Genomic DNA, 25529 nt, shown 5'->3' with positions numbered 1-25529 from the left:
GATGGATATAAAGGATATAATTGTTTCAACCATGCAGTCTTGCTCTTCAAACTGGTAATGGCTTCTCTTGCTGAAAAAGCTTTCTTTATTTGAAAGAATGTTTAACACAACTAATTAAAATATGTATATTTTCAAAACTGTGAATGTTTGAAAGAATACATGACTTAAGTAGGAAGCATCTGAAGAATACTCCAAAATGATCAAATGATAAATGGGACTTCTAATAATTGTTTATTTTTGTGGACTGTATTTTGAAGAAAAAACTATACTGTGCTTTCAAAGGAAATAATATAATTTCTTCCAGACTACTAGTGGGAGAAAGGAATGTCGTTTAAGTTATTTTTAATTGGTCTCCCTCATTAAATTGCAGTTCGTCGTTTTTTAAATATGCAATTCAAAGAAATGGAGTACTTCCTTTTAGTCTCAAGATTAATAGGAGTTGATGCAAATAGGATAGAAACAGGATTCCTAATAATGATTGCTGATACACATTAAATTATTTTCATTCTTATTACAGCCAAAAATTTGAATTTTGGGTTAGTGTCATGAATATATGATGGAATAAAAATAATGATGAAATAAAGGTTTTATGTGGGTATGCACATTTATGTATGTATGTTACTAACATATAATAATGAAAAACAAATAACTTGCATAACATGAATTCAGATTATTAATTTAAAAACATTAGCTTAAGTAAATGTTAATACTTACATTTTTGTCTTTATAATATTGTGACCAGAGTACTAAATGTTCTTTGAAGGTACACATAATAAATATATGGTCTCCAGACATTGGTGTTGTATAGAAGGGTTTTGAAAGTTTAATAAGTACAGTACAATTCTAGGTAGTGGTTTATTAGGGAGCAGTTTCATGGAGTATCTGTCTATAGGTCATTCTTGTTCCATTTACACTGTCCTTTATCATGTTTTCAGTTGCTCTGGGACAGCATTATTCTATGATGACTCAACCTTTCTGAAATCATGGTTCAAAATGAATGAAATTTTGTTGTGGTTTGAATATGAAACATCTACAACTGGCTTATGTATTTGAACAGTTGGTCCAAAGGTACTATACACTCAAAACATGCCCCAAACTGAACTCTTCCCCCTTTAACTTGTATCGTCTCAGGAACTTGGTTAAAATTGCTCCACAGAAAACTGGTGCCAGAGGTGCAGCATTTGATGTGCTAAGCTTAACCATGTGGCTTATCGGACTTTGGAACTAGTTTGAGGTAGAAATGTGGGAGGGTGTAGGATAGTGAATTTCTAGAGTGTTACAAACTGAATTTAATGATTCATTCTGGAAGTTCAGTTGACCAGAATGCCAACAAAAAATGTGTACTGCAAATATATTTTCATAAGTTTTAGATGATAAAAAGTATTCTATTGGGACATTAATGTGAAGTTCTTTAGGTTATGTCGGCAAACCACCTTTTGATATAATGCCCATGACTTGAAAAGAATAAATGATGTCAAGTTTAAATGTGAGGAATTATTATCTTTTGCTGACAACGAAAATGTCCAACCTATATAACATTCAGGTTAGGACATGGTTGCTCTTCTCAGATCTTAGTCATATTTGCCTAAAAAATAATAAAGGAAAAATACAGGTGAAATAATATGTCATCTGATGAGAAGTAAGTCATGAACAGAAAATTGAAAACAGAGACTACAAGGCAGAGATTAGTATAATTGAAGAGAAAGTTTACTTCACCGTGTGACAATATGAAAAAAGTGCCTTTAGGCCAAGATCACAGTTACTAGATGTTCTGTGGTATACCCATGCAAAATCATTTGAAACAAAAATTCGTGTAGAGACAGAAACATCCAGATACTCTATGCAAAGGTGGCTTTCTAGGTAACTGTTTTTAAATGTTCATTGTGAGGTCACACAGAGGTTCTCCACCTGTGGTTTAGTAGACGATCAGAGTGCCATCAGAGCTTCATAAAATCCTGACTTTAAAGCCATGACTGATGAAAGGCTACAAAATTATGTTCAATGAGATTATAAAGATCTTATAAAGCCTATTTTCCAATTGAGCACTCACGATATTGAAGAACCAGATGTGGGTTTCCATTGAGAAAAGCTGCAAGCTCAAAAGGTTCGTCTGCAATTCTTTGAAAAGACTATTTCTTCTAACAAATTCATTTTCATCTCTGCAGAGCATCTCTTCTTAGCCCTATAGGCAAGAAACAAGAATTTCATGTTTTCTGTTGGTTACTGACCACACCTAAGAACTAAATTTACTGTGAACAATGTCTGATAATACATAGGCAGACTGAGAGCTTAGAGACACAATGCGCATTTAATGTTGACAGTCTTTAAAAATCTATACCAAGAAGAGACTTGATAGCCTATGAGCATATACAGGGGGAAGAAGCCCCCTCAGGAACAGTCATAGGGGAGGGGAGTAAGGGGAAAGTGGGAGGGAGAGAGGAATGGGAGGATACAAGGGATGGAATAACCATTGAGGTGTAATATGAATAAATTAATTTTAAAAATCTTGAAAAAACCTATAACATTTCAAAAAAAACTTTTTTCATGACTTCTATGCAGTCAATTTTATACAAAATAATGATAGATACATGTGTGTGTTCTCTTAATTTTTTTCTGCTTTGAAAATAATTTCTGAAGCATATTGTACATAGACTGTAAAGATGCACCAGGGCAATATGCACATGTGTGTGGATGCATGCATGCATGTAAAAAAGAAATGAAAATTTAAAAGTTGTTAAATAATTCAAAGATAAAGAGCTTTTTGCCTATTCAGGGTGTTGGTTTCTTTGTATTCCAGGGAATGGTTTCTCTGCTTAACCCTGACTCTTTTGGAACTCCCTCTGTACTGCAGACTAAACTCAAATAAAGGACATTTATCATCCTCCAGATTCACAGCTAATTATAAAGTTTAAAAACTTTTTGAGATTAAAATTTAACCACAACATAGTTTGTTATTGCTTTTGGGAAAATAGTTTGTATAATTTTCTGTCTTCTCCACTCCTGGCTAACTTCTGTCTCTGATCAACCCATCTTGCACATTGCAGAACAAATAATGTTGAAGAAATGGTTCTCCTGAGTACTTTGAAAGATGTGAATCACCTTCAAACCTCTGCTTTTGCTCTTAACATGTGGCCATAGAACCTGGGCCTCAGCTGTAGCTCAAAATTTTCTGAGCCTTGAAGACTATTCCCAGTGACAAATGGAGCAGATTCTATAAACTACCTTGCACAAATAATACTTTTGGATTGCTTGTTGTGCTCACTTGCAGAGCTGAAAGATCCATTTGTCTTCTAACCCTTAAGGATGAAAAAATGCATTAGTCTTTTTACTTCCCCTCCAATCAGTGCAATTCTTTCTCTTGTGAGTGAATGGTTTAGTGGAACCACTGTCTGTCACTTTAAGAACTGATTTGTGAAAGCTTCACTGTGATTTGGGACTCCATATTCTTCTACAGCCTTCAATCTAAGACCATGGGTGACTGTAAAGGAAAATGCTGATATTTTAGAATAAAACTGCTTTCACTCATAACCAATACTTAATTTTGTACAAATCTTTTAATATTAAGATTACTAGGTACAATGCTCTTCAAGAAAGCATAACAAGTGAAAATGATGATTAGAAAAATTTTAATTGTATCTATGAAGGTAAAATACTGTAAGTATATTAGAGGCAGATTACTATATTTGGCAAAACCATGAGTTTGATAAGAAAATTGCCTGGGTTCAAACAATAACCAGAGTCATGTGCCTTCTGTGTAACCTTCAGTTAATATGCTCATCACAGCATAATAATCACTTCCATTTTATCAAAGAAAACATGTTAGTGAGAAATGTAAGCATATTAAGGAGAAATATAAGCACAAATGCTGTGTTATTGACAAAAACCATAATGGACCCTTGGTATATGAAAACACCTAATACTTTTCTCTGTTTTACTTCATGGTGATTTTAAGTTATATAATAAAAAAACTAATCCATGAGAATGGGCCCCCTCAATATTACCTGCAGAGAATTGTCATATATATATCCTATATTTATGTCCTATATATGTATATGTGTGTGTTTATCAGCTGAGTTGTAGATTTCATTAAATCATATATATATATATATATATATATATATATATATATATATATATATATATACATGCACACACATAACAATGTTGTTAATTTATATTTGTGGTGATCCTGATAGTACAATTTTGCTAAAAGATAAGATATTTAAGGATAAATCTGTTGATATATAATAGATAGACAGATAGATAGATAGATAGATAGATGGATGATAGATACACAGATAGACACATATTTTCATGGAAAGCTGCATTTGATTATTCCTGATAAAAACCGTTTAGACAGTGATCTGCTGAGACAACTTTACTATGACTACTGCAATTATATGAAAGATATTATCAGAATATCTAATCCTAGCTTACTACCCTCTTTAGCCTCAAACATTTTATTTCCAGGCACATAACCCAAGTCTTCCTGATCCATAATATGTTATTTAAAAATAAGAGCAAATTAAACTCAGAAAAAATTAAGAAAGTAATTATAGTATTAAGGAAAAAGCATCAATGAAAAAAGTTAAAGAAAAACACAAAAACAGACTTCCAAGATGGAGGCAGCCAGGATACTGTATCAGAGTGGCAGACAATCAGAGACAGAATCTGGTGAGTTACCTAGCAGCTGACAAAAAAACACCAACTTCGCTGTTTCCCTGACAGAAGGGGACATCCTAGGGGCTGGGGACTAACAGTTTAAGGTCCTCAGTGACTGTCTCCTGGGTACAGGAATTGCACAGGGTTCTGGATTTGAAGCATCCAGCACTTTCTTCCTATTCAAGCATGAGTCCATACATAGTTCCAGGAGCACTCAGCTCCAACAATCAGATGTCAGATCCCTCCACTTCCCCAAAGGCAGCACCTGGATACATGGGTCAGCATCCCAACCTCCATTCCACAGTTCTACTGATCCCCTGTGGAAACCAACTTCTAGTCCCAAACCAACAGGTGTGCTATGCAAGCCTAGGCTATTTGCCAAGGGGTCCTCTATTGTAAAATATCTGTAAAGCATGACATTCCAAGTCCACCTGCTCTTGCTCTCAAAGCAGATTCTAAAGAAACAAGTTTACTTTTCTACAGCTAACAATATCTAACCAGGTACTAGTATGTCAAAATCCTAACTCTGTTTTCAAGCAGGTTCTGGCTGCTCAAGTCAGAGCAAAGACTCTCTCATTGTTTCAAGCCTTCTTTCGACAATTCTCTGGTGGAAAAAGCTCTTCCTGTATGGATTTCATTAGGGCTTCAAAATAGAGGAAAAGACACTTTTAAGAGAAAAAGTTGCATCCAGAATCCGACAGCAAATATCAGCATCTGTCCTAATCCCCCACTGGCTGGAGTCCCTAAGAAGACATCTATGTGGGTTAATATTCACTTATAAGTGAGAATATACCATCCATGTCTTTCTGGGTCTAGTTTACCTCACTCAGGATGATTTCTTCTAGTTCAATACATTTGCCTGCAAATTTCAAGATTTCCTTTTTTTAATAGCTGAGTATAAACATCCAACCAATAAGTATTTGGTTCTTCTGGCACAGCTATACCACTACTACACTTATGGACATATTTCAGATGACAATTCAGCATTGCAGTACACAGCATGGAAAGCTGAGTTAGACTGCTGATGCCTTTTATCTACGATAACCTGCATTTCCTTGTGGCTAACATCTATCTACATTTGTCACTTTGAAGCTAAACACAAAGATCTTCAATGCTATTATTCCATCTGGAGTATATAGCGTATTAAGTTTCAATATGTTATTCTAACAATTCTGGGTTTAGAAATTATGGAACACATTGGTGCTTGATTGGCATCTAGTCTCCTTATAATCATAGAGACAAAACACTGTAGACAATAAGAAAAAGAGAAATAAATAGTATGGAAGAAATTATCAAGACATTGACCACATTTCAGGTTATACTCTTTTAGCAAAACTGAGGTTATTCAGACCTATTAAAGAAAGATGTGACTTTCTATTTTTTGGAAAAAATATTACTGTTTCTTTTTTAACATATACATTTATATTATTACACATGATTAAAATAAACTACATACAGTTGGAAGAGCACTAGACAATCAGGAATTATATAAATATTACATTCATAGTGATTTAGCAATTTGTATTTGGCAAATTTGAAGTAAACATCTTTTCTATCTTGGTGGGTCTAAATTTCTGAATGGAGATTAATATCTATATCTCATTTATATTAACTTGAAACATCTATCTTGATCTAAAAAATATCTTAGCCCCCAAAATACTAAGCTTAATTGAAAGACTAAACTATCTGGTCTTCCAACCCATCAGAGACTTGAGAAGGGATAAAACTTAAATATCTGAGTGAACCCAGAGTGCAGGTTAGCAGCTTCCCAAATGAAAAAAATAACTGAGATAGATTACTGCCTGAACAGTAACCCAACACTCTCTATAACATTGTACCATCATCTTCAGCCTGCTAGCCCAATATATCTGACAGACATATTTGTGAGGCAGGAGAAAAATGTGACTTTCAAATGGGTTGTCATGAAGGTTATATACCCACACTTGGAGTAAGATGATAATGAAAACACAAGGACTCCACCATTGACTATACTCGGACAAATCTGTACTGTGTCCTATAATGGCCAATCACTTCCTTCCAGTCTTAAAGCACTGAGCTGCATTAAACCACATCTTATACAAAAGAGAAAAGCAGATATTATCATAATAATTACAAATTAGACCTATGGAAAAACAGAACCTTGGGAAACTTCTTATTGACAGTTTTTAACATATGAATGTGAAATTCCCAATCTGACATTACAGGAATTTCCTTCTGAAGAAAAAATACAACAATTCTGGTTTACATTGTCTCAGATGTCTTCTTGGATCCGTTGTGTGTATCTCAGACAAACAATTAATCACCAAATGTACATCAATTAGATCTGTACAAGCTTTCAGTTGTTTTCATCATTTTTTATTTTAAATTCCATATGTGTATATAATGTATCATGGTCATATCCATTCCCACGTTCTTCTCCAGATCTTCCTGTCTCTTCAACATACAGCCTATTCCCCCTCCTAATTTTGTGTGTGTATATATGCATATATTTTTACATATATGTTATGTAGTTACATTTTACAATGTAATATATATAATTACAAATATATTTTGTATGTATATTCTAGATATATTTGTAATTACATATTTATATAATATGCATTTTATTTATAATCTTTAATTGCTATTAGGGTTCTATCAAGCATAAATTTCTTCCTGTAGACAAGGTATGAAATCCAATAAAGAGAGTGGTTGCTTACAATCATAAATAGCCTTCCCACTATTGCACAAGTTGGCATGAATTACCCAGCAATTAATTAGAACAGCATCCGGAGTCCAGATCTGTGTAACACCATTAATGCTGCCCTCTCCAGAAGTGTGAATAGCACTTCCTAGCACTGTGCAAGCTACCCAGAAGAAGAGAGTTGCCTGGTTGGTTCCATACTCTATAACCTAAAACTAAAATGTGTGCTGTTTTCAACAGTGGACTGAATATCTGTTTATAATGGAGACTAAAACATGGAAATGGAAATAGCCTGTCTTTCTTCAGAGGCTTCCCTAACAAATAACTTGTAGGGAAGTAACCTGCATCTGCACCGATATTTTCACTTAATAACTATGTCATTGGGAATCAGCACTATCCACCCATGCCTTTTCCTCTTTTATATGCGATCTTGCAGTGGCCTAGATTCACTAAGCATCATATATTCACAGGCATTTTCAGTTCAGGTAATTAAAGTATTGTGGATCATTTATTTATACAATACAACTTTCTGTCTGATACATAATATGTTTTTGGTTTATCTGCTTCTAACAGGGTTTCTGAGCAGATGACTAACAAGCATAACAGTTGATTTGTTTTGTTGGGTGTTCACTTTTATTTCTGAAAGTAGGTTTTAGTTTAGTTTTGTTTTTAAATTCCGTGACCACAAAACTAAATCATCTCTCATGATCAACATAATAACACCAAATGTGAGGCTTTGCTGTAGAGATGAAACCTCCTTTTAGGAAGACAGAATAACCCCTGTGATTATGGAGTAAGGCCAAAAGCATTTTCAGTGTCTGCATAGGGTTTTTCTTTTAAGAAAAGTGCTCTTTTCTCTGTATGCAACCAATAGTCCCTACATGTCCAGAATAGATGAAGATTATTTTTATTCTTTCTTTGGTTTATCTCCTCACTTGTGACTCCCAACAGGGTATGGATCAACTATATGCAATGGAATGGACTACATTTCATTCAGGGTATCTGAAACAATACAGCGAAATGATTAAGAAGTGTTCCCAATGTGTCATTTACAAGTGAACATGCTTTCAAGATATATAGATAAGGGGAAGGGAAAACCTTGAAGACTTAATTCCTGACCCCACTGAATGTACATAACAGAGCCAAGTTATAAATGACATAAGTTATTTTCTAGTAAATAATTATTAAGCAGGAAATATTTTTTATATTTCTAGTATGCTCTACTCAAAGATCAAGTTTTCTTGGCCTTTATTACAAAAGCTTCATGAGGACCTTTTACTATGCGTTATCTGGCCTTCTTTGATCAAGGTACTTTCTGTTCTACTGGGGAAGTACATTTATCAGGGTGGTTTTTGTTCAATATTTTCCAATGTCTTCACCCTTTTGTTTACATATAAGACCATTTGAATAAAAGACAAGAAATCCAAGAAATTTAACAAGGTATTATAAAAGAGTTTCTCACACTAGAGTCATGTTGGCAGTGCAAAGGAAAGCACAGAAGTTTGATATTGTCAAGAAGAAGGATGATCTGTGAAATGAACTTTGAGTAAAATTGTTTGAAGGTGCTCTATATTCGTGCTATATCCATAAATAGGAAGGAGAACACATCTTTCCTCCCTACAAGCATTTGTTTATTTTGTACTACTAGTAAAGCACTCAGATTTGGTTGAACTAAGGGCATGCATCAATTGAATAATTTAAGTTTTAAAAGAAATTTAAAAAATTATAAGGGTCAAGATGTAAAATTTCAAAAATATTATTTTATAAACTCCTTTGAAATACATGAATTGACATGTCTATTACTGACACCAGCAGTCATAGCAATTTTTCTTGAATCCACAATGCCCACTTTTGTATTTTTCCCTCTGAGAGGTAAGTACCTGATTAATGTTCCAGAAATTCAAAGTTGTTATTATGAATGATTAAGATTATGTCAGAAAAACATATAGGCACAATTATGTCTAACACATTAACAACTAATTATCATCTCCTATAGTTGAATGCAAGATTAAGAAAACATTATGACATTCATGATAAAATAAATAACTTATTCTTTCTTATAAACAAATTTATAAGTAAATAAGACAATATACAACATAGTTAATCCACAAATAATTATTGCAACTCTTTGACCAAAACAAAACAAATTTCAGACACCTTGAGTTACAAAATTCTGAAACACTGGCTCTTAAGATATTAGACGACATTATGTAAGCTGCAAATGGAATCAATATGTATAGACGTGACAGTTAATGGGCAAGTAAGATATCCATCATGGTGAATAATGGCACTATGTAGTGCCACCAACACTGATGTAAATGCACCCACCCATTCAACATGAGGTAACTAACAGTTGGTTCTATAAACATGGACAAACCAGAGAGAAGAAACTTCTATGGATATTTCTCAAAGGCAATAAATTTTATAACAGTGTTATAAATACCTAAGTGTAGCCCTCACTGGGATACAATATTTCATATATATGGTAGAGAAACTAGACTCTTCAAAGTAGGGTTATTGAATAAGATAAGCATAAAGGAAATACAAATTGATATGCCATTGTAGACATGAGAAATTTTACATGGTGCCAAAACCTAGATGAAGAGTTAAAGATGCTTTCTCTTTCTCTGATGAGAGAGAGACAATATAACTCTTTCATGAACACTTCCCTCATAGATTATCCAAATCAGGTAGTCAGTCTTAGATATATTCATACAAACAATGATAAATGGATACAGTAGTTATTTATACATTTCACATGTATATTTCACATATGTATTTACATGAAGAAATAATAAAAAAGAGGTCATGGATTTAAGTGGGGGAAATCAAGGGAAGAGAGGAAAGAAAGGGAAGAGGAAAAGTAAAAACATTGCTCTGAATGTTTTCAAAAGACAAAGTTTTTAAAGAATTCTATTTTTTTTGTTCAATACAATGAAAAAGTATTCTTAGAATAATTTATATATAATTAAAGGATGTGTTTTTCACATATAATAAACACCTGTTTATCAATGGTATTGATATTACACATTTGAAATTTATCCACCTCATGCATAGTTCTCAGAAAGGGGGAGCTTTGCTACCTTATCATATGACTTGATTTTTAATTAAGTATTTTATTTAATATTCAAAAATATGCATAATATACTTGAAGGCAATTCAAACCCCACTACCTGCCCTCCAATTTATCATATATTTTTCACTGTTTGCTCTCTTATGCACCTTTTTTTCCTCTCCTTAAATTTAACTGCCACTGAGTCCCATTACTGTGCATAAGGTGTACATGGGTGTGGAGCTAGACATCAGCATATGGGTATCCTCTAAAAGTCTGTCTGAATCACTATCCAAGGACTCTCTCCCATGATCCATTAACTTCAAACAGATCCTCAGGAAAGGGTGGAACTTCATGAGCCCCTCCCACATCCATGCTAGGATTTACTTCCAAAGGCAAGCATGGAACCTCGGGTGGTAGTGTGAGTTATAGATATTCCATTTAAAATTGAGTTCTCCAGTCTCTTTGTTCTCTGGACATTCACAAATTGTGGATCTCTGAATCAATCTTAGTGTACTGCAAACACAAGTCTTTAATGATAGTTATAAGGTGAATAAACCTATGTTTATAAAGATGAAAATTAGTAGAAAGTTTATTACTATGTGTACTTAGGATATTAATAGTACTAGGTACCTCTATAGTTCCTGTGACCTAGCCAGACATACATTCTTGGCACAGTAAACAGTAGCAGACATAGGCTTCATTTCATACAGTGGGCTTTAACTACAAATAGAAAGTGGTTGAATAGTCAGCTGGCTAGTTTTTATCTCAACTTGACACAAGCTGTATTCATTTTCAAAGGAGGAACTTGAAAAAATGTTCTTAGTAGATTGCCCTGTGGCCTAGCTGTTGTACATATTCTTGATTGATTATTGTTGTGGGTTTTTCTTTTCTTTTTTTTTAAGAGAGAAAAAAAATATGAAGTAGAATTGTTGTTGAGGAAACAGTCTCTGTAAGGAGTTGGGGAATTGAAAAGAATATGATAAAATACAGTGCTTTAAATTATCAAAGAATAAATTTTTAAAAATATTTAAAAAGTAAATAGCTATGAAACTGTACTACTAAATTTAAAATATTCCTGAGAACTCTTTGTTTATAAATGAAAATCAAATCATTATAACAATATAATATTGTGTGTATGTGTATGTATATATGTATATAATGAAGAGTTCAGAAGCATTATGAAAAATATGTAAATGAATTTGAACAAAATTATGAGATAAACAAGATTTGAGTTAAATCATTACATCAATCAATTAATTAGTATAATTATTTTTAAATGCCTAAATCATGAAAATGATACACAAGGAATTTAGTATATTCCTCACTTTACAGTAACATTCTTGATATTATTTATTTTGTACTATTTGATTACAGTCTATAATTTCTAAAGAACTATGAAACATTACTGGATTCAAAATGTTCTCAAGAATATTTTACATTTCCATTAAAATTTTAGTTACACTGTGATATTTTTGATGCTTTCCTGGTGATTTTTCTAATTCTTAAGCATGTCAGATGTCATTTTATTTGACAAAAAAAAATAGTTGTGATTATAGGTCACCAAGGAGAGACTTGATACTGTATGAGCATATTCAGGGGGAGGAGGTCCCCCTCAGACACAGACTTAGGGGAGGGGAGGGGAGTAGGGGGGAAGTGGGAGGAAGGGAGGATATATGGGATGGGCTAACAACTGAGATGTAATATGAATAAATTAATTAAAAATAAATAAATAAATAAATTTCAGTTAGTTCCTGGGACTGCCCTGTTCAACCAAGAAAATCACTAGAGTCTTTATATATGTATAGAATAGTATACATTCTATACTATACTATACTAAATGTATAGAGGCAGACGGCATAGAGGAGAACATGTGACTGTTGAAGGAAATATGAGAGGAAATATTGCAGCCCAGAGTTCATGAGCTCTAAAAACTCTAAATGTTAAGCACACGGCAGGCATCTTCCCTGGAACCTGTCAAAGGATCACAGCCTGCTAAAGATTGGTTTTAGAAATCTTAGCCACTGAGTAGGGAGTTGTTCCATTTCAATGAATTTGTAGGCTTTTGGTTGTTTCTGTTGTTATTTAATTCCAGCTTTAATCCATGCTGGTCAAATAAAATGCAAGGGATTATTTCAATCTTTTTTGTATCTGTTGAGGTTTGCTTTGTGACCAATATATTGTCACTTTTGGAGAAGGTCCCATGAGGCGCTGAGAAGAAGGTGAATTCTTTCATGTTTGTGCGGGAAGTTCTGTATATACCAGTTAGATTCATTCGATTCATAATGCCAATTAATTTCATTATTTCTCCATTTAGTTTCCACCATGGTGATCTACTTATTGGTGAGAGTGGGGTGTTGAAGTCTCCCACTATTAATGTGTGGTGTTCGATGTATGATTAAAGCTTTAGTAATGTTTTCATTTATGAATGTGGGTACTTTTGTATTTGGGACATAGATGTTCAAAATTGAGACATCATCTTGGTGTATTTTTCCTTTGATGAGTATGGTGAGTCTTCCCTCATCTCTTTTGATTAGTTTTTGGTTGAAAGTCTATTTTATTAGATAGTAGAATGGTAACTCCAGGTTGTTCCTTGGGTCAGTGTGCTTGGAATACCATTTTCCAGCACTTTACCCTAAGGTAATGTTTATCTTTATTGCTGATCTGTGTTTCTTCAATGCAGCAGATTGATGGGTCCTGTTTTCACATCCATTATGTTAGCCTGTGTCTCTTCATTGTGGAGTTGGGGCCATTGATGTTGAGAGATATTACTGACCAATGGTTATTAAATCCTATTGTTTTGATGTTGTTGGTGGTAGAGTGTGTAAGTGTATGTGTGTGTGTGTGTGTGTGTGTGTGTGTGTGTCTTTCTTTCTTTTATTTTTGTGTATTTGGGCTTATTTATTTCCTTTTTCCTGTGTAAATATTTACAGTCATTGGGTTTGAGTTTTCCTTCTAGTATCTTCAATAGAGATGGATTTGTGGTTAAGTACTGATTGAATTTGGTTTTGCCACGGAATATTTTGTTTTCTCCGTCTATGGTGATTGAAAGTTTTGTTGGTTATAATAGTCTGGGATGGCATCTGTGGTGTCTCTGTGTCTGCATGACTTTGTCCAGGCCCTTCTGGCTTTCATAGTCTCCATTGAGAAGTCAGGTGTAATTCTGATAGGTTGTAACATTTATATAATTCCTGATTATTTCATGGTTCTTCTTGTTGTATGTATTTTATTTTATTTATATTTAATAATATAAATTTATATGTAAAATATATAATAAAAAATTTTAAAAGAAAGAAATCTTATCCAGAATTGAATTAGTGCATGCTTATTCTCTTGTTTTATGAATTTGCTTCTACAAACACTTTACTTAAAACTGTTAAGTGAATTCTATCCATGTGTTCTTTGGAATAGGAATTAATGCATTAAGCAAGGACTCAGAGACACAGCTTATTTTGAGTAGTTTTTTGTTTTGTTTTTTGTTGGTTGGTTGGTTGGTTTTCTTTGTTTTGTTTTTTGAGACAGGGTTTCTCTGTGTAGCCTTGGCTGTCCTGGACTCACTTTGTAGACCAGGTTGGCCTTGAACTCACAGTGATCCATCTGCCTCTGCCTCCCAAGTGCTGGGATTTGTCTTGTTTTGTTATTTTCACTGTTGTGACAAAATATCTTGGGAAAAGTTAATGAAGCAAGAAATTGTTGTGACTCATAGTTTGAGCTATAGTCCTCAACAGGAGGAAGGTCAAGGCAACAGGAACACTCACCAGATGATTAAGTGGAAATGGCAGTAAGGAAGAAGGCAGCAGAGGATGCTTATACTCAGCCCATTTCCTGTTTTTATAAAATTATCTATCTCAGCCTAGGATATGCCAACAAGAAAGAGCAGATATTCCAAGCTCTATCAATCTAGTCAAGATAATCCTTGAGATTATGTCCAGAGGCCGGTAGTCAACTGATTCTTGATCTCATCAAGTTGAAAATTGAGATTCATTTTTAAAATTCAGCTTCACCTCTTGTCAACTTGGATGGCTAATGACATCACTTTGTCACCTTCCAATCCATATGCCCAAAGTCTGAATGTAACAAAATTCATTAAGAAAAGAAAATTCTAGCTGAATCTCCTGTATCTTTCCCTCTCTTCCTTCCTCCCACTCCTAATCCTTCCTGTTCCCATTCCAACCCACCCAAAGGCCACCCAAAAATCTATTCTATTTTCCCTTCCCACTAAGCTCCATGTCCCCTCCTCCACTTAGCTACGCTGGGTCTGCAGATTGTTATGTGGCTATCCTTTCCTTAACAGATAATATCCACTTACAAATCAGTATATATCCTATGTATCTCTATAGGTCTCGATTGCCTCACTCAAGATGATGGTTTTCTAATTCCATGCATTAGTCTGCAAATTTCAGGATGTCATTTCTTTCTTAGAAGCGGAGTAATAGTCCATTGTATAAATATACAACATTTTCTTTCTTCATTCTTTGGATGAAGAACATCCAGGTTGTTTTCAGTTTCTGGCTATTATGAAGCTGTTATGAACATAGCTGAGCAAGTGTCCTTGCAGTAGGATGAGATGAGGTTTTTTTTGTTTGTTTGTTTTTTGGATATATGTCCAAGAGTCCTGTACATGGATCATGAGGTAGATAGATTCCTAATTTTCTGAGGAATCACCACAATGATTTCCCACAGTGACTGTACTAATTAATTCATCATTGTGAATGTGTATATATTTGTTTGTTAAAAATTTCCTTTTTAAATAATATATTTGATTACAACAAGGAATAAAATTTCAACATGATATTCAATCACATTGTTTTGTTGCATATGGTAATTTGCTTTGTCATATGTAATAAAATTTTCACAGCAAGGAAAACAACATACAACTAGAAAAATAAATCATTTTTCTAACTTAATCAAAGTGTTTTATGAGCATTGTGTGCTTGTAAGAACAGTCAATGTTAATTTTAGATCTCTAAATGATATTTAATTATTTACTGAACAGTGTACTTTTGATGTTTTCTTAATATATTATTTTTTAATCTAAGTAAAAGCAGAATGAATCATTGAAGCATAAAATTTTAGTCAAAATGAAAATTTCTAAAAATAATATAACCTCCAAATATGATAAAAAGATATTATTCAAATCACATTCTACCATGTATTTTTTGAAAATACAAGGGGTATTTTAAATTTATTTTTTATATTTTACAAGAAATATTTTAAACAATATATTGAAATATATTCAGATATTTAAGATGTTAAAGTTTTTATTTTTTAAATGAGAAACTGAAAAACCATAATTGAAGTTTAATATATACAAATATGAACATTTGTACATATGAAAATTTAGTACATAAATTTTGATTAATTTCAAAATACGCACATATCTATGATGAAGCTATCAAATCAAGCAAGCAACAATACATAGATGAAATTATTTTAACAATTTCAACTCTTATATATTAATTAACAGATAGTAAAATATTGGCTATAAGAGTCATTCTGTAAAAATATTAATAAAAATAATATAAGTAGATCTTATATGGTTTTTCTTTTATTTTAAGTATATGGATGTTTCCAAGCATACATGTATGTGTAGTAGGTTTATGCCGGTTTGTGAGTTGTCATGTGATTACTTGGAATATAACCAATGTCTTTGGGAAGCTAATGAGCTCTATTAACCACTGAACAATAAAATTGAATATAATAACAATGTGGCTATTATATACATGCATATACATGATATTTACATACACACACACATCTGAAATGAACTTATCCTGTGTGGGCTCTTATAACTCCCAAGAGCCATGGATGATCTAACAAACAAAAACCCAAACAACTGTGAAAAATCCCCTTTGAAGTCATTGATAAATGGAGTTTAATCCTATACAATATGGTTCACTGCTATTACTCTTCCTTTTCTCTCTTAAAGTGAAGGTAAATTCCTGTTGTGGAGGGCACTAAAACATAAGTACCACAGGACTGGAGCTAGATTTGACCTAAGACATTCTTGAGTCAGGACTGCCTGTGACAGGAACTCTAGTGCCCCCAAATTGATCACTTCCCCTTGGTGGGACAATCCAGTATCCACATAAGAACTTATAGACTGTGGTGACATGTTGGGGGAGAAAGTTCCTTATATCAGAGGTGTAGGGTGGGGGAATTTGACAAAAGAGGGAGAGGGAACAAGAAGATGCAAGTGCGAGAATTACAATCAGAATGTAATCTGAATAAATTATAACCAAAAGAGAAATAAAATTTGAAAAGGAACTAACTTTCTTAATACCATATGGTTCCACTCAAGTTTACAGTGGAAGGAAGCAGCCAATACTGCCGTCCATCTGTGATGCCTATGAGGCCCAGTGAAGGCCAGCATGGCAGGGCACCTCTAAAGGAGCAACAATGACATTCAGATCTTAGTAGTAACTAAGAGCTTCCAAAGTGCAACTAAGAACAGCTCAACAGGAAGGAAATCATACCTAGTACTGGACACCTTGACCAATACACATGGTTAGGGATGTCATTAATCTTGGAGAAGAAGTTAATACTATTACTTTACTAAATTAACTTATAAGTGAGTATATATCAAGTGTGTCTTTCTGGGTCTATGTTGCCTAGTTTCAAACTGCATTTAAATACTGATCATTTTACCCACAGATAAGTTTGGCTGTCACCTCTAATTACAGAAAACAGGAACTGGTAAAAATTAAGAGAACAAATAATATGATAGTATTTTATCCGATATTGTATCTAACTGATACAAATCCAACACAAATCCTATAACAATCGATCAGGGAATATCATGGAGGAAGGAGTAGAAAGATTGTAGAAGTGTGACAACCACAAAATCAACCATGAGGATGCCTTTTAGAAATTAGAGGAATGTTTCATCCATATATGACAATATTGCTTTGCAAAGATGGCTTGACAAAGTACAACACCAATAAACATACTAACATGCAAGAAGACACTCTCACAGGGACCCACCCTTTAACTAACAAGATTCACCTATGACGTGATGGATGTGTTCAGCCTTGAAATCACATAGACAGGCAGCAAAGGTGGGAGCGTGTGAAGGGTTGGAGAGAGTGAAAAAAAAAGAGAAATTATGAAATTTTAATTTTAAAAAATGTTATAATGTTTGTATAAGTGTGTATGTGTGCAGACTTTTGGGATACTGGTATATGTCTGGATATTGTAAATGCTTTTAACAAAAACATATTTAGCACATTGTGTCCTTATAATCTAAATATTAAGGGAAATGAAATGCAGAGTTTTGGTCTTTTATGTCGTATCAATAATAAAGGATGCATTCATGTGCATGAGAACCAAGTTGCTGGGTGACATTGTAATCAGCATGACGTAGAACTACATTTCAACATGAAATACGAAGTCATCTAGAGTAGCTCACTGGTCACAGGTGGTAATTTCTTCAGGAAAGCTCTTTGTCAGCATCTTTAAATTTGGAAAGCAAAAACATCAGTTTTAGCTATCGTTGAAGGCTCATAAGTGTGAAAACTCCATGCATCATGACTGAAATAATGGAAAGTTCTTACAAACTGCCATCAACCTAAATGAGCTGCCAGGTGCACCTTACTCCTGAGTAAGCAAAATAAAGGCACATTAGCGACTTATAAAATCTGTCAAAACTGTTTATGGTAATTTACGTCGAACAATGGGAAGCATCTAGCTTTCAATTAATGCACTTTTAGAAATGAAGGCTATTTTATCTGACTATATCGAATGAGGTCCAACCATTTACCTCTATAAAAATTTAACGTTTCTCTTCCTAAAATGTAAATAAATAATGGTAAATCCAAATTGCCAGCAACAGTATTTAGATCAAGTATATTAAATGTCTCTATATCACAAGAGAAAGAAAACATAGTACTGTAAAACCAAAACTCTAACCAGTTTCTGTATCTTTACATAAGGAAAGTAAGAAAATAGACAGAATGAAGGCCATGACTATTGGAGACTTCAATTCTCAAGGTTAATTGCTGCTGTAATTTCAACTACCTGCCTTGATATAGACCATGGTACCACCTGTGGCCAAGAAGCTATTTAAAAATGATATTTCCTTCTGAGAGAAGGAAAATCAATTTTTTTCAATCATCCTCCATGGCTAGCCCAATGCAAGTAGTGTAAATATAGAAGGAAGTAATGAAACAGTATGGTTAATTGGAGAGGAGAGTTTGAGGCCAGGGTAAAGGAAGTAGTAGTGGAGTGGGTACTGCAAGCAAGTACTTTGAAAATGAAATGTTGAAACCTACCACAATAGAAGAATTCCAAAATATATAGATATTTATACACCTAAAATTTCTTTAATTGGGATACCCTAAAACAGAGAGAGTAAATACTTCCCCTGGACACTATCGACTATCATGCCAGAAGTTTAATTTTTACATATGACTATGTGCATACAATTAGATTTCTACAGTAGTAGGTCTTTATAACTTTTTGGACATGTATGCCTTTACTAGACACCAAGCATTAACAAAAATCAAAAGCTCAGTGGCAAGAATGGGGTTCCTCCTTTAGAATCATTTACCATTGAGTTCCCGTAGATTCCCCAAACATTATAGGCTATGGATAGTGGTGTCTTTTTGATGCCCAAAAATTATAGGCTATTTACAATGAAGCTTCATAGATACGTAAAAATGTAGGCTATTGTGAATATTCTTGATTCTAGAACTTAACAGTAAAACCCTATTTTGGAAGACACCTTATACATGAGTTACATAATATGGGAAAACAAGTTGAAAGCTATGCAGTTATATATAATGCATATTTATGTATATGCAATTTGAATTGTTAACTGTGTTTTTGCTGTTGTTGTAGTTGACATGATATTTCCTAGTGTGGGACTTAATTAGAACATGACAAACAATCAAGTGCTGACAGGTTGGTCACTCTAGTTTTTATGGTTCACACCCAGGTAATACTGGTCATTAGTTTTCTTTCCCAGTAGCACGCATAGTATACGCCTTTGTTTCCCTGTAACACAGAGATACAGAGAAAGGACACTTTTGAAATTGAGGTCTATTCCAAGCACATCAACACAGTAAAAAACAACTACAAAAGGAATTACTCTCTAAATAGTATCATCTAAAAATGTGTTTTGCATTTGTTTTCATGACTAAAATATAGATTTAGAAATATAAAATAAACATTTTATGTATATATTTTATGATTATTATTGAAACCATTTATATCCTGTCTATAAGTACATAAATAAATATGAGATGTAGACAGATTTAACTTCAATATACATAAACACATACACATACAGATAAAGTTCAGAAACATTACACAGTGTTTTTCTAGAACTTTATCATTTATAGTTCTGCTTTGTATGAGAAATTTCATTAGCATCATCGCTGACTACTCACATGATACAGTTCTGCCTTTCACATTCTTATGTTAAAAGCTAGATGTTGAAATTAATAATGATAGTGATAATAATGCATGGGTTCCAGCATGATTTTATAGATTCATTAATATGTGATAATGACTTATTGAAACATTAGTGTATATCTTATTTGCCTGTCGCAATTTATCATGTCACAGTTAGTAGTGAGTATTGTTTTGATCAGGGTGAAGGCAGTTATAATTGAAGTGGTATTAAACATGCATTCAGCATTCCAGACTCATATGGAAAAGCAATTATCAAGTTAGACTAGTGAACTAGCTAGGTAATATTAGTTATTAAATCAGTAGCAGGAAACCCAGCAAGCAAGAGGGAGAATGGAGAAGACATGTTATTCCTGTAATTGAAGATGTCAATCAGCAACACTAAAGTGTTTTCTTTTTATTCAGGATAAATATGTGGGAACAGCTGGTACAAGTACAGGATATGTGAAGACATGGGTTTCTCAGAATAAGATGTAGTTTCTTGTGACCTAGAACTCTAGAGTCAAAACCAATCTCTGTTGAAAAACAATTAGGCATGAAGCTTGCATGTACTCTTGACTGTGGCTCAGAAAACAATATCAGAATTGTTTAGTATTGTATAAAGATATCTGAATGCTAGAAGTTTCATAGTTGTTTCATGCAAAGTGTTTAGTGAGTACAATCATGTTGTTATAAGTGTTTAATCTAATCAATTGAATTTGTAAAAATATTTATTTCACATCATTATTAAGGTGGCTATAAAATCTTCATTGACAAATGTTATAATAAACATTGTTATTTACCGATCATGTTTCTTATAAGTTGCAAAAACACTTTCCATGATGAATAAAACATATCTTGAAGAAAAACATTAAAATTTTATCTAATAATAAAGTGCTGACCTTGAACACAAATTATGTTTTTATTATGCTATATAGTAAAGAATGACTAATCAATAAAATATTCACTCACAGTTTGCTTTAGTTCTATGTGTGAATATATAAAATAATGTATTCCTTTTTCTTTCTTTGTTAATGCAGGAATTTTATGGGAGAATTCCCTCTTTGAAAGAGGGATTATTTAGTGTTTTAAGAAATTGTGTGGGAAAGACAAGTGTCAGTGATAGAGAGAAAAGGAAGAAAACAGGAGAAGAGAGACACAGAGACGTAGATACAGATGACAGGAACAGAAACAGAGATAGAGGACATAAACTAAAATTAATAAAAAGAACAAAAATTAAAATTTAGAGTGGGAGGACAAGTTAGAATGATTTTTTTCCTTACTTTGCCTACACTAAGGGTGAGGATATGTATTATATATACGTTTATATTATTATACATATACACAATAAGCTAACTACAACAAGAAGAATGATGAAACAATCAGGAATTATAATAAAAATGATACATTCATAGTGTTTTGGCTATTCATATTTCACACTTTGAAGAAAACATCTTTTCTATCTTGGTGTGTCTAAAATTCAGAATGTAAATCAATATCAATCATATTTCATCAATATCAATTTAAACATCTATGTAGACCTAAAAATATCTTAACCCCTAAACCACTAGCTTAAATGTAAAACTAAACTATCTGTTTTTCCACCTCATCAGAGACTTGAGAAGAGGTAAAATTAATTACCTCAGTATACAGGGAGTACAATTTAGGAGCTACCCAAATGAGAAAGTGGCAGAGACAGATTGCTGCCTGAACAGTCATCCAAAATTCTCTATAACATTGGAGCCTCATCTTCAGCCTTCCGGCCCAGTATATCTGACAGACATATTTGTGAGGCAGGAGCTATTAAGGACGTGTTTGCCCTGTCTTGGTAGAGTTTGGCTGTCAGTTCTGCCTGTATCCAACCTTGTTCATATTCAAGCAGAATTCAGTCTGTTGTAGGAAGACGGACATTCTGCCCAGTGGCTGCTTTGCCGTATTTGAAACCATCTCTATAAGGAAGTTCTTTGGTGCTCATCATTCTCTTTGATGTAGGCTGAGTGTTGCAGGAGTTAACCTGTCTCATTATCAGTGAATCTTTAAAATAATAAAAGCATATTTAAATGCCGTATTCTGTATGTCTCTGAGGATTTTGAAGACCTTATCTTACTATCTTACCTTACATTTATATAGCATCATATCTATCTGTTACATCTAGGATGTGTATTCTTGTGATAAAATAGACTAGTAATTGATATGACCATGATTTGATCAACTAACAAACAATATATATAATTTACTTACCATAACAGCCTGCCATAGCGCTTTTAAAGTATTGGGAGTAAACCTTGTATTATAATTGAGTCATGTGTGTACAATACCTCACATTAGAGGGTAAATATATATATATAATATGTATGAAGAATAATCTTAAATTTGAATTCTATATGAATGTATCAAAAATACATTTATTTTGCATCTATATATAACATTCTATACCAGTGAATTAAAAATAAACTTGTGAGTAAAAATTAAGGCATTAAGATGATGGCTGGATTCATTAATTTACTCTTTCTCCTATCATCCCTATATATTTCTATATTTCCTCTTCTTTCTTTTCAACCCCTATCTCCAAACCTAATAATTGGAGATAAAGGAAAAGAGAGACATACCTGAGTCCAACCTTGCTTTCTCTCTAAATAAGACCAATAATAACTTATAACCAACTCCCAATGAAGATAAGCATCTATTACCCATGAAAGTAATAAAAAACCTACCCAACCTCCCTCAAGGGAAAGGGAGTGTCCTTCTCTTAGCATTTCTTCTGGTTGATTTGGGATGAATAATACAGAGGGTACAGAACTAAACAGACAATTCTCAGAAAAGGAATATCAAATGGTTAAGAAACACTTAAAGAAATAGGAAATGCAAATCAAAATGTCTCTGAGATTCCATCTCACACCTATCCAAATGGACAAGATAAAAAAATGCAGGTGACTGCACATGCTGTCAAGGATGTGGAGAAAGGGGAACACTCTCCATTGCTGGTAGAACTGAAAACTTGTACAGTCTGGCCTGGCGCATTCTCAGGAAATTGAGAATAATTCTACCTCAAGATCCAGAAATGCCACTTCTGGGCATATACTCATAAGATGTGCTACCATACAATAAGGTCATTTGCTCAACTATGTTCATAGCAACTTTATTCATAGTAACCAGAATCTGGAAACAACTTAGATGTCCCTCAAGTGCAGAATGGATAAAGAAACTATGGTACATTTACACAATGGAATAGTATTCAGCAATTAAAAACATGGAAATCTTGAAATTTGCAGGCAAATGGATAGAACTAGAAAAGATCATCCTGAGTGAGGTCACCAAGACCCAGAAACACACACATTTTATATACTCACTTATAAGCAGGTATTAGCCACATAATACAGAATAATCATACTACAATACACAGACCTGCACAAGCTAAATAACAAGGAGCATCCTATGGGGAGTGCTTACTTCTCATTCAGAAGGACAAATAGAATAGACACTGGAGGCAGTTGAAGAAAAAGAAGGGGAATGGAGCCTAGCACAGTGGTCTTCTGAAAGACTCCACCTAGCAGGGCATCAGAGCAGATGCTGAGACTCACAGCCAAACTTCCTTAGGGATAGAGCTCAGGGTGTCCTGTGGAAGACTGGGGGATAGAAGGACCTGGAAGGGACAGGAGCTCCACAGAAGACCAATGGAGCCAACAAATCCGGGCAGAGGAAGGGCGTTCTGCAAAGACTAATGCACCAACCAATAACCATGTATAGTGAGGATCGAAACAATCTGCTGAGACATGGTAGATAGGTATCACCGTCCTTGTGGGTCCCTTAATATGGAGAGTAGGGACGATTTTTGGGCAGGGACTCTGCTGCCCACTAGTTGATCACTTCCTCCTTGCCGGTAGCCCTGCCAGGCCACAAAGGAAAAGGACACAGACAATCCGGATGAGACTCGAGAGGCTGAGGTCAGATGATAGGGGAGGAGGGAGCCCACTCTCTGTGGACTAGGAGAGGAGTGAAGGGCGATGAGGGAGAGAGGGTGGGACAGGTAGACAGCAGGTAGGGGGCTACTACCAGGATTTAAAGTGAGCAAATTATTCATAAAATAAGAAAAAAATATCATCTAGAGTTTGAGTATGTCTCCAAGTTGTATGGTTCAGTTCACTTCAACATTATGCTAAATTAATGTGGTATCTACATAACATACATATTTTCACTTCAGTACATATAAAGGTATGATGAATTTGCCTTATAATCCAAGGTATTAGGTGAATCGATTCATGATTACAATAAGTATATATGTAGAAATTTAAAACTAAGAATTATACAGAAATAGAAAAGGCGATAAGCACATATTCAAGGCATTATCCTGGGCCCGCCTTGACTTTGTAGATGACCAGTGTGACCTATTAATTGTATTTTCCATAAAATATATCTTAAAAGAGAAATATTTTACCCCTTTTCACTGATGACAAAACTATAAAATTAACATTCCATTCCTGGCATTCACATATGGAGTTTTACTTCCTGATAAAATGATTTCAATGAAATGTCACCGAATAACTATAATATTTTCTCTTCAATATATCACTGTTCATAAATTAATGTAATTTTACCACTAACAATTTTAATTTGAAATAAACAGCCTTCATCATTATAAGAAACAATGTTTTAATTTGTCTTCTAATATTCTGCTTACATTTTAAGTTGAGAATAAAGTTTTATATACAATATAATCTGATTAGAGTTTTCTCTCCCAACTTTCTCACCCATCCAAACCCTCGCCCTTCCCTTTTCTCTCTCACACAATACAAGCAGGTATTGAAATAACAGTAAGATGAAATCAGAAAACATTAAAAAAAAAACCCAAACAAATCAGAATAGGAGATAACGAATGGAAGAAAAAAAACTGAAGAAATAACTCCTTATGTGTGTGTATTTTTACTCATAATTTAATCCCACTTCCATAAACATGAAAAAATAAGTAATAAAAACCCACATGCAAATTTTATCAAGTAATCACACACTACTATTTGTTCTTTTCATCTTTACACGCTATTGGCTAGGACTTGTGTCTGGAGTCCTATTGGAATAACTACGTGATTTAAGATTTTTAAAAGTGAGTACTTGGAGCCGTTTTTATTTATCGGACAGGAAAAATGAAGAATTTAATTATGATTTAAGTGTCTTAATAAATGTATGTCTTCGGGAATACATGGCAACAATAAAGTATAGTTAAAAGTTCCCTGGCCATGAACATTTACACTCCATGACTTAATCAAGGAAAAATAATGTTGTATGTTTATCTGAATTTCTGATTATCATCTCTCTCTTTATTTGCATCTGTGAATATGCTTGTTTTATGAATCAATTCAAGGTGATACAATGATTATAATGTAAATGTATGAGTATATGAATCTAAATGAACTAATAACATCAATATAGGTAACCTGAGGAATGAACTAACTTCAGTCATATTCCTGAAGAGACTTTCTGAGGTAGAGTAGCTGGGTTCTTTCTCCCAAACATCAATGAATGTGACAAGATATGTGTGTCACACTACCCAAAGTGAAAAAACAGACAAAAACAACTAACATCAGAAATGAAAATGAAGACATCATTGAAACACTCCAAGATGGTGGGAGGTAATTAGAAGTGCTGTGAAGTGTTGTGTGCTCCCAAAGTTGGCAGCATATATGCAATGAACCATTTCTTTGTAAAACTTGTTACAATATTTTCAATAGAAAAACTACCTGAATAGGC

The sequence above is a fragment of the Acomys minous genome (genome assembly GCF_964271855.1).
Source record: "Acomys minous genome assembly, chromosome: 11".
Taxonomy (NCBI): Eukaryota; Metazoa; Chordata; class Mammalia; order Rodentia; family Muridae; genus Acomys; species Acomys minous.
The sequence above is the reverse complement of the archived record's forward strand: the minus strand, read 5'-3'. Positions refer to the sequence as shown.